Source organism: Pelecanus crispus, chromosome 3, assembly GCF_030463565.1.
Source record: "Pelecanus crispus isolate bPelCri1 chromosome 3, bPelCri1.pri, whole genome shotgun sequence".
NCBI classification, from domain to species: Eukaryota; Metazoa; Chordata; class Aves; order Pelecaniformes; family Pelecanidae; genus Pelecanus; species Pelecanus crispus.
This window is the reverse complement of record NC_134645.1, coordinates 13,007,206-13,019,372: the sequence shown is the minus strand read 5'-3', so window position 1 is coordinate 13,019,372 and position 12,167 is coordinate 13,007,206. Positions and strand designations below refer to the sequence as shown.

Genomic DNA, 12,167 nt, shown 5'->3' with positions numbered 1-12,167 from the left:
CCCCTCAGCAGGGAGGAGGAGGAGGAGGGTTTCAGCGCCCCAGAGATGCACGTTGGACAAACACTCGGGGCGCTGTGGTGGTGACGGGGGCACATTGCGACCCTGGATGAAGGAGGAGCACAGCATCTGACTTCTGCAATGCCAGCGAGAGGAGAGGAGAGGAGGAGAATCCAGGAAGCAGTGCCCCCAGCAGGGATCAAGCTGCACAAAGGGCACCAGCGGCCCACCCTGTCCCTCCTCCCAGTGCTGCCTCTGGCCAGGAAGTGCTCAGAGAGACCTTCTAGACACTCAGACAGCTCCACCGGCTGGCCCACCTGCCCACAGGTGCCTCAAGGAAGAACTTTAATCCATGTTCAGCTTTTGGGATGGCCCTGCAAAAATAATACTCATTTGGAACCAACAGGCAGAACAGCCAAAGCCAGAAGTAAAAACAGCTGTTGGCCTTGCATATGTAATTTACGGGGTGTTTCCTTCTCTGTAGGTTTTGGGGCAATAGGTGGACAGAGCCAGTGTGGGAGGTTTATGTCTTGGGATTTTGAAAGCAGTGTGCTTGCATATGCCCATCTTGCAACCCCTTTTTAAATACGGAGTTCTGGTCACTGGAACGGGAGTGGGCTGGATGAGCCGACAGTGAGCGGGACTGAAACGGGCTGAGCGGCCGGGCCCCGAGGGCGCTGCTCAGTGGCAGCCAGTCTAGTCAGAGACCAGTAACTAGCGCTGTCACCCAGGGGTCAGTACGGGTTCCAGTCGTGTTTTAGTAGCCCCCCCCAAATCTAAGAAAGAGCTGCGAGGATTTTGGGGGATGGCTGGATGGTGCAGACTCCGGTTACCAAATTTTAGTCTGATTGCCAGGCTGGTATGTGAATCTATGAAGGGACCCGGAGAAATTTTAGAATGGACACCAGAGTGCCGAAAAGGATTTGACTCCATCAAAACTGAATTGATGAGGGCTCCTGCTTTGGGTTTGCTGGATTTAACCAAACCTCTAAAGATAGAAGAGTAAATAAATACAGTAGGCAAATAAGTACTGTAAGTACAGTACTTACTTTCAGTAAGTACCTACTTACAGTAAGTAAGTAAATACAGACTCCAAATACGCATTTGGAGTGGTCCACACGCATGGGGCTATTTGGAAACAACGTGGGTTGCTATCTTCTCAAGGAACCCCTATTGAATATGGACCGGAAATTTTAGAATTGTTGCAAGTTGTTCTGGGACCGAGAGAAGTTGCAATCATGTGTGGCAAAGCTCATCAGAAAGGACAAATGGGAATCATTAAAGGAAATGGAAAAGCAGAGGAAATAGCCAAAAGAGTTGCGGAAAGGGCATCGCTAATTGAAGCATTGGTCCCATCAAGAAAAGTTCAGTGGGAACCTCCAAACTATTCTAAGGAGGAGGATCAGCTTGCCAAGTATTTAGAGTGTACCAAGTCAAGGAAGGATGGTGGATAACCAAAGATGGGCAAGTATTGGTTACTACCCCAGTGGTAGGAGAAATACTGAAGAAGACCCATAGTGAATCCCATATGGGAGCGGATGCTCTGGTCACAAGTATCAAAAGATACGCTGTAGGACCGAAGATGCAAACTTTTGCAAACTTTGTTGTGAAGCAGTGCCCGATAACTATGTTGTTGTAAGAATAACCCCAAACTACAGAAAAGATCTCCTCCTGGAGAGGTCAGGAAGGGCCACATGCCTGGGGAATACTGGCAAATTGTTTTTTCTGAACTGCCAAAAAGCAATCAGTATAGCTAGCTGTTGGTGTTACCAGACACCCTTTCAGGATGGCCTGAAGCTTTCCCGTGTTGTACCAATAAGGCTAGAGAAGTAGTAAGGATATTGTTAAAGGAGATAATTCCTAGATTTGGGGTACCTGAAGGAATGTCCGCTGAAAATGGGCCACACTTTACAGCTCAAATAGCTCAGGAAGGTGCAAAGTTTTTACAAATGACATGGGACCTACATGCTCCTTGGAGACCACAATCAAGTGGCAAGGTCCAATGAATGAATAAGACTCTGAAAAGACAGTTTTCAAAACTTTGTCAGGAAACTCAAACGACGTGGACAGATGTGCTACCAATAGCATTGCTAAGAATTCGAGTCACTCCCCGAGCTAGCGAAGGAGTTAGTCCTTTTGAGGTTCTGTATGGGAAACAGTATCCCATAAATAGTTTAACTGGGAAAGGTGATCAAACGCGTATTACGGGAAACCAATTGTTATCCCGTTACCTGTTATCTTTGGAACAGGCTTTGTCTTCCCTTCACGGGTATTTAACTGAAAGGGCGCCAATACCCTTAGACACTCCAGCTTGTTGCCTTATGCTCAGAGACAAAGTCCATATCCAAACGTGGAAGGATGAACCTTTAAAGGAACGATAGAAGGGACTTTACCTGGTTTTGCTAATTACCCACACGGCTATCAAAGAAAGAGGCATTGACTCCTGGGTTCATCGTACCTGGGTTAAAAAAGCCAAAAAGCGCCGACGGAACAATGGAGCTCTGAGAAGACAGGAGAAACTAAGATAAGAATTTTCAAGAACACATAAACTGTTTTTGCGTCCCAAAGGGATTTTGAACTTGATTGTAAAAAAAAATATGTGTGTATATATATATATATATATATATATTCACGTAGAGCCTTCGATCCTTTGCCAAGTGGAAAGCAGAATGTGTGTGGTGAAAGTTTTCATCATGTACTCCTACATTAATTGCAGTAACACAAATCTTATTCTGAAGTTGGTCCGAGACTTTGGTAAACTTCAAAACTGGACTTCAGTGACTGCGTGTTTACCTACTCCTAAGTCCGCAGAGAATCCCATTTCATGGGGGGGGTACTAACGACAAACCTAACTAAAACAGGGGAAGACATGTGGAGAAGGGAACTTAATGGGTCCACCACATGGTACAATAAGGAAGGAAAATAATGCCCTCAAATGGACTCCGAAAGGTGGTACGGTGGAAAACTGTAATATCAGCAAAGCTGAAACTCCGTGGGCTAAAGAAGTAATATATAGACCGTCAGGAGATCAGTGTAGTAATAGGCCGTGGGGCTGTCAGATACCCCAGCTTTGGGAAGTGCCGGGAATATAACCAACCGACAGATTGGTGTTTTGTTTGGGAAGGAAATGAAGGTATTCCTGATGAACCCTTGCAAGTGCAGTTAACTTATCCCAATCTCGATAGGTCAAGAACTGCCTCTGGAAAAACAAAGTCAAACTGGAATTGTACTAGAATCTTTAACTGTAATAGCTCAGAACCACAAGTGCAGCGAGTGTATCCGGTTGCTATGGCCCTAAGGTTAGGATGCATATGCAGGAATTATGTAACTCCATTAAATGATACCTGGTCGCATCTGACTAATAATGACCCTTGGAGCGGCCTAGATCGTACCCAGATGACAGTCCCGGCCTTAGGATATACGGTATGGATAAGCAGTGATGGGGAGTGGGTAACTCATCTCCCCCTTTCAGATGAGAATAAATACTGGACCGTAGGACTGCTAACTTTGTCCCTTATGGAGAAAATCTCCATTAAGCTGCGGAATTTGGGGGAGAATCAAAAGATCAGTCGAGGACAATTGGCAACACCCAAGTACTGGAACCAAGGTAGCGTGGATATTTGGACCTGTATTGACTCCTCAGGTTTCAGAATAGATTAGCCATTCAGAATTTAACCTTGCAGATGGAAGCATTAGCGAATGCAACTCGGACTGGTCTGTCAGATTTAAACCTCCAGTTACAAGCCACCTCTAAAATGGCACTGGAGAACCGTTTGCCTCTGGATTTATTATTATTGCACGAACATGGAGTGTGGTGGATACCTGAATCTTTTAAATGGTAGGTGTGGTGTCCACATTCCAAATGTAACTAAAGATTTGGACCATCAACTAGATGATATCAAAGGAGTAGCCAAAGCAAGCAGGGAACTAAGAGCAGGGTTAGAAGGAGGCTGGTTAAACAAAATCCTGAACGGACTGGGATACTCATTAACCGGATGGTTAGAGAGCTCATTTCACACTCTTAACTGTTGTAATAAGAACACTGCTCATTATTTGTATTGCTGTGAATTGTTTAAAGAGAATGCTGTTACAATTAACTAGAGGACAGTCCATTATGTTAGCACGGGTACATAGGGAGACTTAGGAAGCTCTTAGAAAGCCTCGTAGTCTCAAAGTGGGGAACTGATGTCTCAAGCAACATAATGTCGCGGTCAGCTAGTAGCGAATGATATTTACCCAAGGACAAAATGTTAGATAAAGCAGAAAGTTATCACTCACAAAGAAATACCTGGGCAGCAGAGCATGGAATTGGACGCAAACTGAAAGAGTATATGAACTTTAAATGAACTACGCTCATTTGCATGGAAAAAACACACCTCTGTGCCAAAATATTCTTGCCTCCACGTGAAGACCCTTATGCAACATTGTGTCTTTCAGTCAAGGAGAAGAGACTAAGAACCCACGATGGTACGATAAGCAAATAGAAAGGAGTGATATGTAGCAACATAAGTATACATATGTTAAACTATTACTGTAAGGGTGTGCTAGCTTTGTGGAATTGCCACCTAGCACCCATCTCTGCACAGAAATGAAATAAACTGGATATCTCGACTCGGTGGATTGGATTCTCGACTGCTCGACTCAATTGGTTTATCGCACACCGGGTAACAAACTCCCTTTGTGAGACAACGCTACTGCGTCAGAGCTTCACAAGGGACAAGTTCGGTCCCCTCGGCCAATAGGAAAGTTGGGTGTGAAGGTGTATGCTGCTTCACTCCTCCTCCCATGTCTTTAATACACAAATTTAGCTCCCGTCCCCATGCCCCGGCTCCACCTGAACTTTACCAGAGGTTTATCACAGCAATTCAATACCTTGTTACCCAAGCGCTTGTGTGCAGGAAGTTTTATTCTCCAGACTACTCTGTTGTATGGGGCAAGGTTCTCATCCTCCCTTCCCACTTCTTTACGGGGGACAGAGCCAGAGCGTGAACTAACACAGTCCTGTTCCGCTTGTCTCCCCCACATTTTTTGACCCCCTAAGTGTTGCTTTGGTCTTCTGTGTGGGACTGGTTTTGTAATGGAGGGGTGTTTTATGCATTACTGAAAGTTGTTGACAGACACCAAAGGGAATACGTCGCCTAGCTTCCACTTGCTAAGGCTCTTCCTGTCTTAAACGGAGAGCAAGAGGCTCCTCTGGAGGATGAGTCAGAACGACAACCCAATTTCGGCTTCCTCGTTACCCCACTACTCTCAGTCGCTGTCTGGAGGATCTCGCCTCTCTCTCCCTTGACTAGCACAAGCACAAGCACCGTTCTGACTTGGGCAGCTGAACCAGTGAGGTGTAAGGGCTCACTGCCCAGTCAGAAATCGTTGCTAACGGGAGAGTCACAACATCATTCTGGAACAACCGGGCAACGCAAGGGACCGGAGGCAAAGCAGCAGGATGAAATATAAAAGTCTAAAATGAGCAGTACACATGGAAAGACAGAGGTGGAGCGTATTCACATGCACACCATCAGGCTCTCAATAGGTAGCACTTAGGCTCCTACCTCATCACAACACTGAATGGCCCTCTGCCCGCCTAAAGTCTACATGTCTTTCTTGACGTATGCTTTCTGAAGCAGGGGCTTGTCTCGTCCAAATTAGCTACTAACAATAATCTGGTGTGTGCATATGGCACCCTATTTCTGGAGCGCAAAATTTGTGTAGTGGACATTCCCAGGATGGTCAAAGGTATTTTGTCTGCCAGTCGTCAGGTTCATGCTCCACCATACTTAGTAAGAGAGAGACCTGTGACGTGGGGATAGCAGTGAGGTTTTCCCGGAATCTCCGTTGTTCCAAGTGTCACCTTACTTGGTTGACGCTGTTCTGAGGATTGCAGCCTAGCATCTTTACTAGTGAAAGGCTTCAGCTCAAGTTAGAAAAGCAAAAGCCCAGCAAGAAGTTAATCTGGCCAGTGTTGTAAAAGATCATAAGAAATGCTTTTATAAGTACATCAGCAATAAAAGGAGAGCCAAGGAGGATCTCCAGCCTTTGCTGGATGTGGGGGGGAACATTGTCACCGAGGACAAGGAAAGGGCTGAGGTACTTAACGCCGCCTTTGCCTCTGTGTTTAACAGCCAGACCAGTCATCCCCAGGGTACTCAGGCCCCTGAGCTAGAAGATAGGGACGGGGACCAGAATGGAGCCCTCATAGTCCAGGAGGAAGCAGTTAACGACCTGCTACGCCACCTGGACGCTCACAAGTCTATGGGGCCAGGTGGGATCCACCCAAGAGTACTGAGGGAGCTGGCAGAGGAGCTCACCAAGCCACTTTCCATCATCTGTCAGCAGTCCTGGTTAACAGGGGAGGTCCCTGAGGACTGGAGGCTTGCCAACGTGACACCCACCTACAAGAAGGGCCGGAAGGAGGACCTGGAGAACTACAGGCCTGTCCGCCTGACCTCGGTGCCGGGAAAGATTATGGAGAGGTTCATCTTGAGTGAACTCAACAGGCAAGTGCCGGTCAACCAGGGGATCAGGCCCAGTCAGCATGGGTTCATGAAAGGCAGGTCCTGCTTGACCAAGCTGATCTCCTTTTATGATCTGGTGAGCCGCCTGGTAGATGATGGAAAGGCTGTGGATGTCATTTACCTGGACTTTAGCAAAGCCTTTGACACAGTCTCCCATAATATTCTCCTTGGGAAGCTGGCAGCTCATGGCTTGGACGGGTGTAGTCTTGGCTGGGTAAAAAAACCGGCTGGGCGGCCGAGCCCAGAGAGTAGTGGTGAATGGAGTTAAGTCCAGTTGGCGGCCGGTCACGAGCGGTGTTCCCCAGGGCTCTGTTTTGGGGCCAGCCTTGTTTAATATCTTTATCAGCGATCTGGACGAGGGGATTGAGTGCAGCCTCAGTAAGTTTGCAGGTGGCACCAAGTTGGGTGGGAGTGTCGATCTGCTGGAGGGTAGGATGGCCCTGCAGAGGGACCTGGACAGGCTGGACCGATGGGCCGAGGCCAGCTGTATGAGGTTTAACAAGGCCAAGTGCCGGGTCCTGCACTTGGGTCACAACAACCCCATGCAACGCTACAGGCTCGGGGAAGAGTGGCTGGAAAGCTGCCTGGCTGAAAAGGACCTGGGGGTGTTGGTCGACAGCCGGCTGAACATGAGCCAGCAGTGTGCCCAGGTGCCCAAGAAGGCCAAGAGCATCCTGGCTTGTATCAGGAATAGTGTGGCCAGCAGGAGCAGGGAGGTGATTGTCCCCCTGTACTCGGCGCTGGTGAGGCCGCGCCTGGAACACTGTGTCCAGTTTTGGGCCCCTCAATACAGGAAAGACACTGAGGTGCTGGAGCGCATTCAGAGAAGGGCAACAAAGCTGGTGAAGGGTCTGGAGCACAGGTCTTATGAGGAGCGGCTGAGGGAACTGGGATTGTTTAGCCTAGAGAAGAGGAGGCTGAGGGGAGACCTTATCGCTCTCTACAGCTACCTGAAAGGAGGTTGTAGTGAGGTGGGTGTTGGTCTCTTCTCCCACGTAGTTAGCGATAGGACGAGAGGAAATGGGCTCAAGCTGCGCCAGGGGAGGTTTAGGTTGGATATTAGGAGAAATTTATTCACGGAGAGGGTAGTCAAGCATTGGAACAGGCTGCCCAGAGAGGTGGTGGAGTCACCATCACTGGAAGCGTTCAAAAAACGGGTAGATGTGGCACTTCGGGACATGGTTTAGTCTAGTCTACCCTTGATTGGTTTAGTGTGGACTTGGTAGTGTAAGTTAATGGTTGGACTGGATGATCTTAAAGGTCTTTCCCAACCTAAACGATTCTATGATTCTAAGTGCTTAATTTTCATCAAATTCCTCCCTGGCCCCACTAAAAAGTGTCCGATTGGACTTGTTTCAGAAGGGATGTGTCTGTGTCCAAGTATTTCAAGAGAAATCCAAAACTGTATTACAGTTGGTAACACTGCGTATAAAATATTGCTCTCTTGGCCTTGAACAGACAGACTCCCAAGTAGGAATAAGGCATTTTCTGTAAGGTGTTCCAAGGAGCAAGATGCTGTCACGGCCGTCTTTGTGGACTCCTGGGGACTCTGTTACGTCAGCTTGTCAGTTCTCTTCCTTAATTGTAACGCTTAACGAACCCTCCTGAATCTCTGTTGCAAACACAAGCAATTCAGAACCCGGGCATCACAGGGATGCCACAGGTCTCTGAGTCGCCCCTGTAAGCATCGGTGCCTATCACCCTCTTGAGCGTTGCCAATGCTCCCCGCACGCTGGCCAATTAATCCTCCTCCCTTGTGGCTTGCTAAGAACTCCCTTCTTCCCAGAAGCTGCAGAGCAGTGCAGGGCATCGTCTGGCTTCACTAGACCTCTTCTGCTCTAGGTTGCACACGGAAACAGTGCACTTGCTTTGCTGGAGGGGAAAAGAGGAGGCCAGTGAGGTTTAAATGGCCAGAGGTGGTGTTGAAAGGTCGGGTGGAGCCAGACAAACCCCACTCTTTCATCTGTTGGCTGGTGTTGCCCTCCTCTGATCTATGCACAGATCTCAAGGTTTGGACACGGGGAAAGCGTGGTTTGGTGGGCACAGTGGCATCTCCGTGGGCACACCGAGACTGCACGACTCTCGGCCGGGTTAAGCAAGCCCTTCCGGACTTCTCTTACATGCCAGGAAGACGGACACTCTCCCGGCAGTGCAGAAACGAGACATTACAAGCTTCTGGAAGATTGCATCGGGTTGAAGATTAGGTCACTTGCACCTGCAAATGCAGCGTGGGTGCGGCAGAGCGGGTGGCTCAGCTGAGATGGGGTATTTTTTACAGCTTTGCCACAATAAAACTCTCACACGCATTTAACGCTCCTAACAGGCTTTACTGAACTTGTGACTGGAAAGGGAATTTACAACAAAGCAATTAAATAAACACTAAGTTAAAGCACAGTACTATTGTACGTAATGTTCCAAAGGGCTTGAATCACTATCAGGTTCCGACACATTAAGACTTTAAAACAACATTAATATTCAAAGTGTACCCACGCCTATACTTATCATCGTAACACGTTTCAACACTCCCAACAATGTACATTTGTGGTTACGGTCCCCGCATACGCTCAAGACCCATGAAATGCTGCAGTGCACTTGTACGGTTGAGAAGAGCACTGCATGAGACAGGCACGAACCATGTGCTGGAAGCTGCCTGCGGAATATGGGGTTTACCTCTAAATCAAACTGACTCTCTGGACAACAAATGGAAAGCGCTAGCACGCCTTCTGGAGCACACGTGTCATACCCGAGGGGGGAACGAGTCTCCGTGTCACTCAATTAACACTGTAGTTTCACAGATGCTGTAGGTTAGTGCTGCCTAAAGAAGTACCCCACCTTTCTCTGGCCGTTTGTTCCCATGCACATCTCCGGCTACCCTTGAGCCAGTGCAAAGCACTTGTACATTTGCGCAGTGGACCAGCCAGGGAAACTGATTGAGCTTCACGCCAATTCAGCCAGCACACACAAAAGAGCGCTAGCTCTGATTCTCCTTGATTTCCCTGGTCACGTTCGCTGGGCAGCTGTGCTGGCACCAGAAAGACACCAGCACAGGGGAGGGACGCGCTGCCTGGGAGCAGGAGGACAATTTCTGTAGGCAGCAGTACTGCAAAAAACACCAGTTTAGCTGCTTGCTAACTGGAGTCACCGACCTCGCCACACAGCCAGCAGCCTCGTGCTCGCTCCAGACGCTTATTGTCTGGCGGCTCCTGTGGCGGCTCCCGCGTGGACTCGGGACCGGAGCTCGGGAGGTGGCGGTGGCACCATGGCTGGTGGCAAAGCAGGAAAGCACAGTGGGAAGGCCAAGGCAAAGGCAGTGTCGCGCTCACAGAGAGCTGGGCTGCACTTCCCTGTGGGCAGGATCCACAGACACTTGAACACTCGCACCGCCAGCCTACGGGCAAGTGGGTGCCACCGCTGCCGTCTACAGCGCTGCCATCCTTGAGGACCTCACCGCCCAAGTGCTGGAGCTGGCAGGCAACACGTCAGAGGATCTCAAAGTCAAGCGGATCGCTCCTCGTCACTTGCAGCTGGCAATCCGCAGCAATGAAGAGTTGGATTCCCTGATCAAAGCCACCATCGCCGGTGGAGGTGCCATCCCCCACATCCACAAGTCTCCCATTGGAATGAAGGGACAATAAAAAACGGCATGGAGAGGGGAAAAAAAAAGCAGCCCCCTCCCTGCCATCATCATCGTACGCTACCTAGCACAGAAGAAATCTTGGGGATATGTGGAATTTTTTTTTTTTTAAGGAATAGTTCAAAGGAAGAGCACAGACAATTGACTGTAGAGAGGAGGAAACATCGGTAGGGGCTTTAGATTCAAAGTTTGGCACAAAGTTGTACCTCGTCGGGCAGCACCCCTTGGTGTGGTGGTCGAGGGGCTCAGCTGCTCCCCTGGGTTTTATACAAATATGGAACTGACCTCCTCCCAGCACTGCCATGCTACCTGCACTCTGGAAAGGGCAGGGGAGATACCCTATGAATATCTGGGGGCAGCAGGGCAGTGCAGGATGGGGAGGAAGAGCCCAAGCAGCAGGTGAAGCTCCACCATGTTTCAAGGGAGGACAGATGGATGGCGATTGATTGATTGATTGCTGGCTGGGAGGCACGCGCAGGCCGGCTGCGCTAAGGCGTTGGCTTCCCGCCCGCAGCATACTTGACCACGTATGGGCCGAGGAGCTGGGCCCATGTCAATAGAGTCTTGGGTGGGGCCAGACCCTCTCAGCACAACGGGCTCCCTTCTTTGAGCTGCCTGCTGGGCGATGGATGAAGATGGGCTACTGTGGGGACTGGGGTTGGTGTAGCAATTTTGCTCTCTTGGTTTGCATCCTGTCACCTTGGGACATGCAGCAGGGGACAGAGAGCCGGTCACTCAGTGAGCAGAGCTTAACAGTGACACCAGTTTAACTGGCAGAAGGGGTTATTCAAAGTCTCTTAACAACCTAATTTGACTTGGGTGCCCCCCTGTTTCTCCTTAAAGCCCTTGCAACTATTATGATCATTTCTTATTCCAGAAACACCTCAAAGCACGAGCTGAGCTGAGGGCCGAGGCGTGCTCGGGCCCGCAGTCGCTTAACGGGCGTCAAGGATGTGCCAGGCTGCAGGAAGCAAAGCAAGGGAGGATGCAGGACAAGAACTGTCTTGGTCACAGTGTCTCCACTGCCAAGCCAGGACTCAGGACCAGTCTGCCTGATCCCGGCAGGGCCCCCCCCCCCCCAGCAAATGCCACGGCCTCTGCGGCTGCTTTGCCTCCAAATGTGCTTTACTTCCAGAGGTGCTTAGCCTCTGAAAGGTGCTTTGCCTCCAAAGGCAGCCTTGCCCTTGCCGCAGGCCGCTGTGGCCTCGGGGTGCCGGTCCCAGTGCCACCTGCTCCTCTGCACCCAGGAGACCTCCAGTGATGGGAAAGGAGCAGGCTTGACATTCCTCCAGGCCACCTCCTGGCCAAATCTGGGCCGACACAAGTCTTCTCCATGGTCCACCACAGCCTGCAGAGGAGACCTGAATTTCAAAGCTACAAAGCATGTGCTTTTTGTTACCATTATTGTTACTAATGTTATTTTGAGGTCTTTCTGCATCACGAAGACGGGAAATCTTGTCCAATGCCATGTTCTGTTCCCCGTGGGGGTCAGCCGTTACAGTGCAGGGAGGCGGACAGCCCTCTCTCCCCAGAGCAAACCTCTCTGCCCTGCCAGCCCTCCTGTGTTACTCTACCAGCTGTATTTTTAGCCGCTCATCGGCCGATCACAGCTTCTCTGGTGCTCAGCAAATCCCATTTAGTGGTCCAGCTGGCCTTCATTTGTCTTGCTTCCTGGTGCCATGCTCTGTTCTGACATTTTGGTGAGGGGAGGAGGTGTTTCCACCTTCTTATTTACATAGATATAAAATGGAAAGCGTTTAACATACTAACTCTGAGGAGGAACAACGTATCGGCATGATAAAGGAGTAGCTATGATCCCGGGCGCAGCTTCCGGTCCCGGTCTTTGTTTCTCAAGCGGCAAGCCTGGGCTCTGGGCAGCCCCACACCAGGATGCTCCTTGTGCTCATGCTGGAGGAGGGGTTTGGGCTTTCTGGAAGGCTTTTCCACCTGAACCTCCACGGCCATGACTTCCACCTTCCCCACGGGAGGTGGAGAACACGTTACTGCCAGCCTCTTCCTCGCCT

General features: G+C 49.7%; 1 pseudogene; it reads left to right on the top strand.

Annotated features, from left to right (window-relative positions):
* The first annotated feature begins 9,768 nt into the window (after window positions 1-9,768).
* Window positions 9,769-10,144, top strand: LOC142593314 (histone H2A.V pseudogene; annotated as a pseudogene).
* The last annotated feature ends 2,023 nt before the right edge of the window (window positions 10,145-12,167 follow it).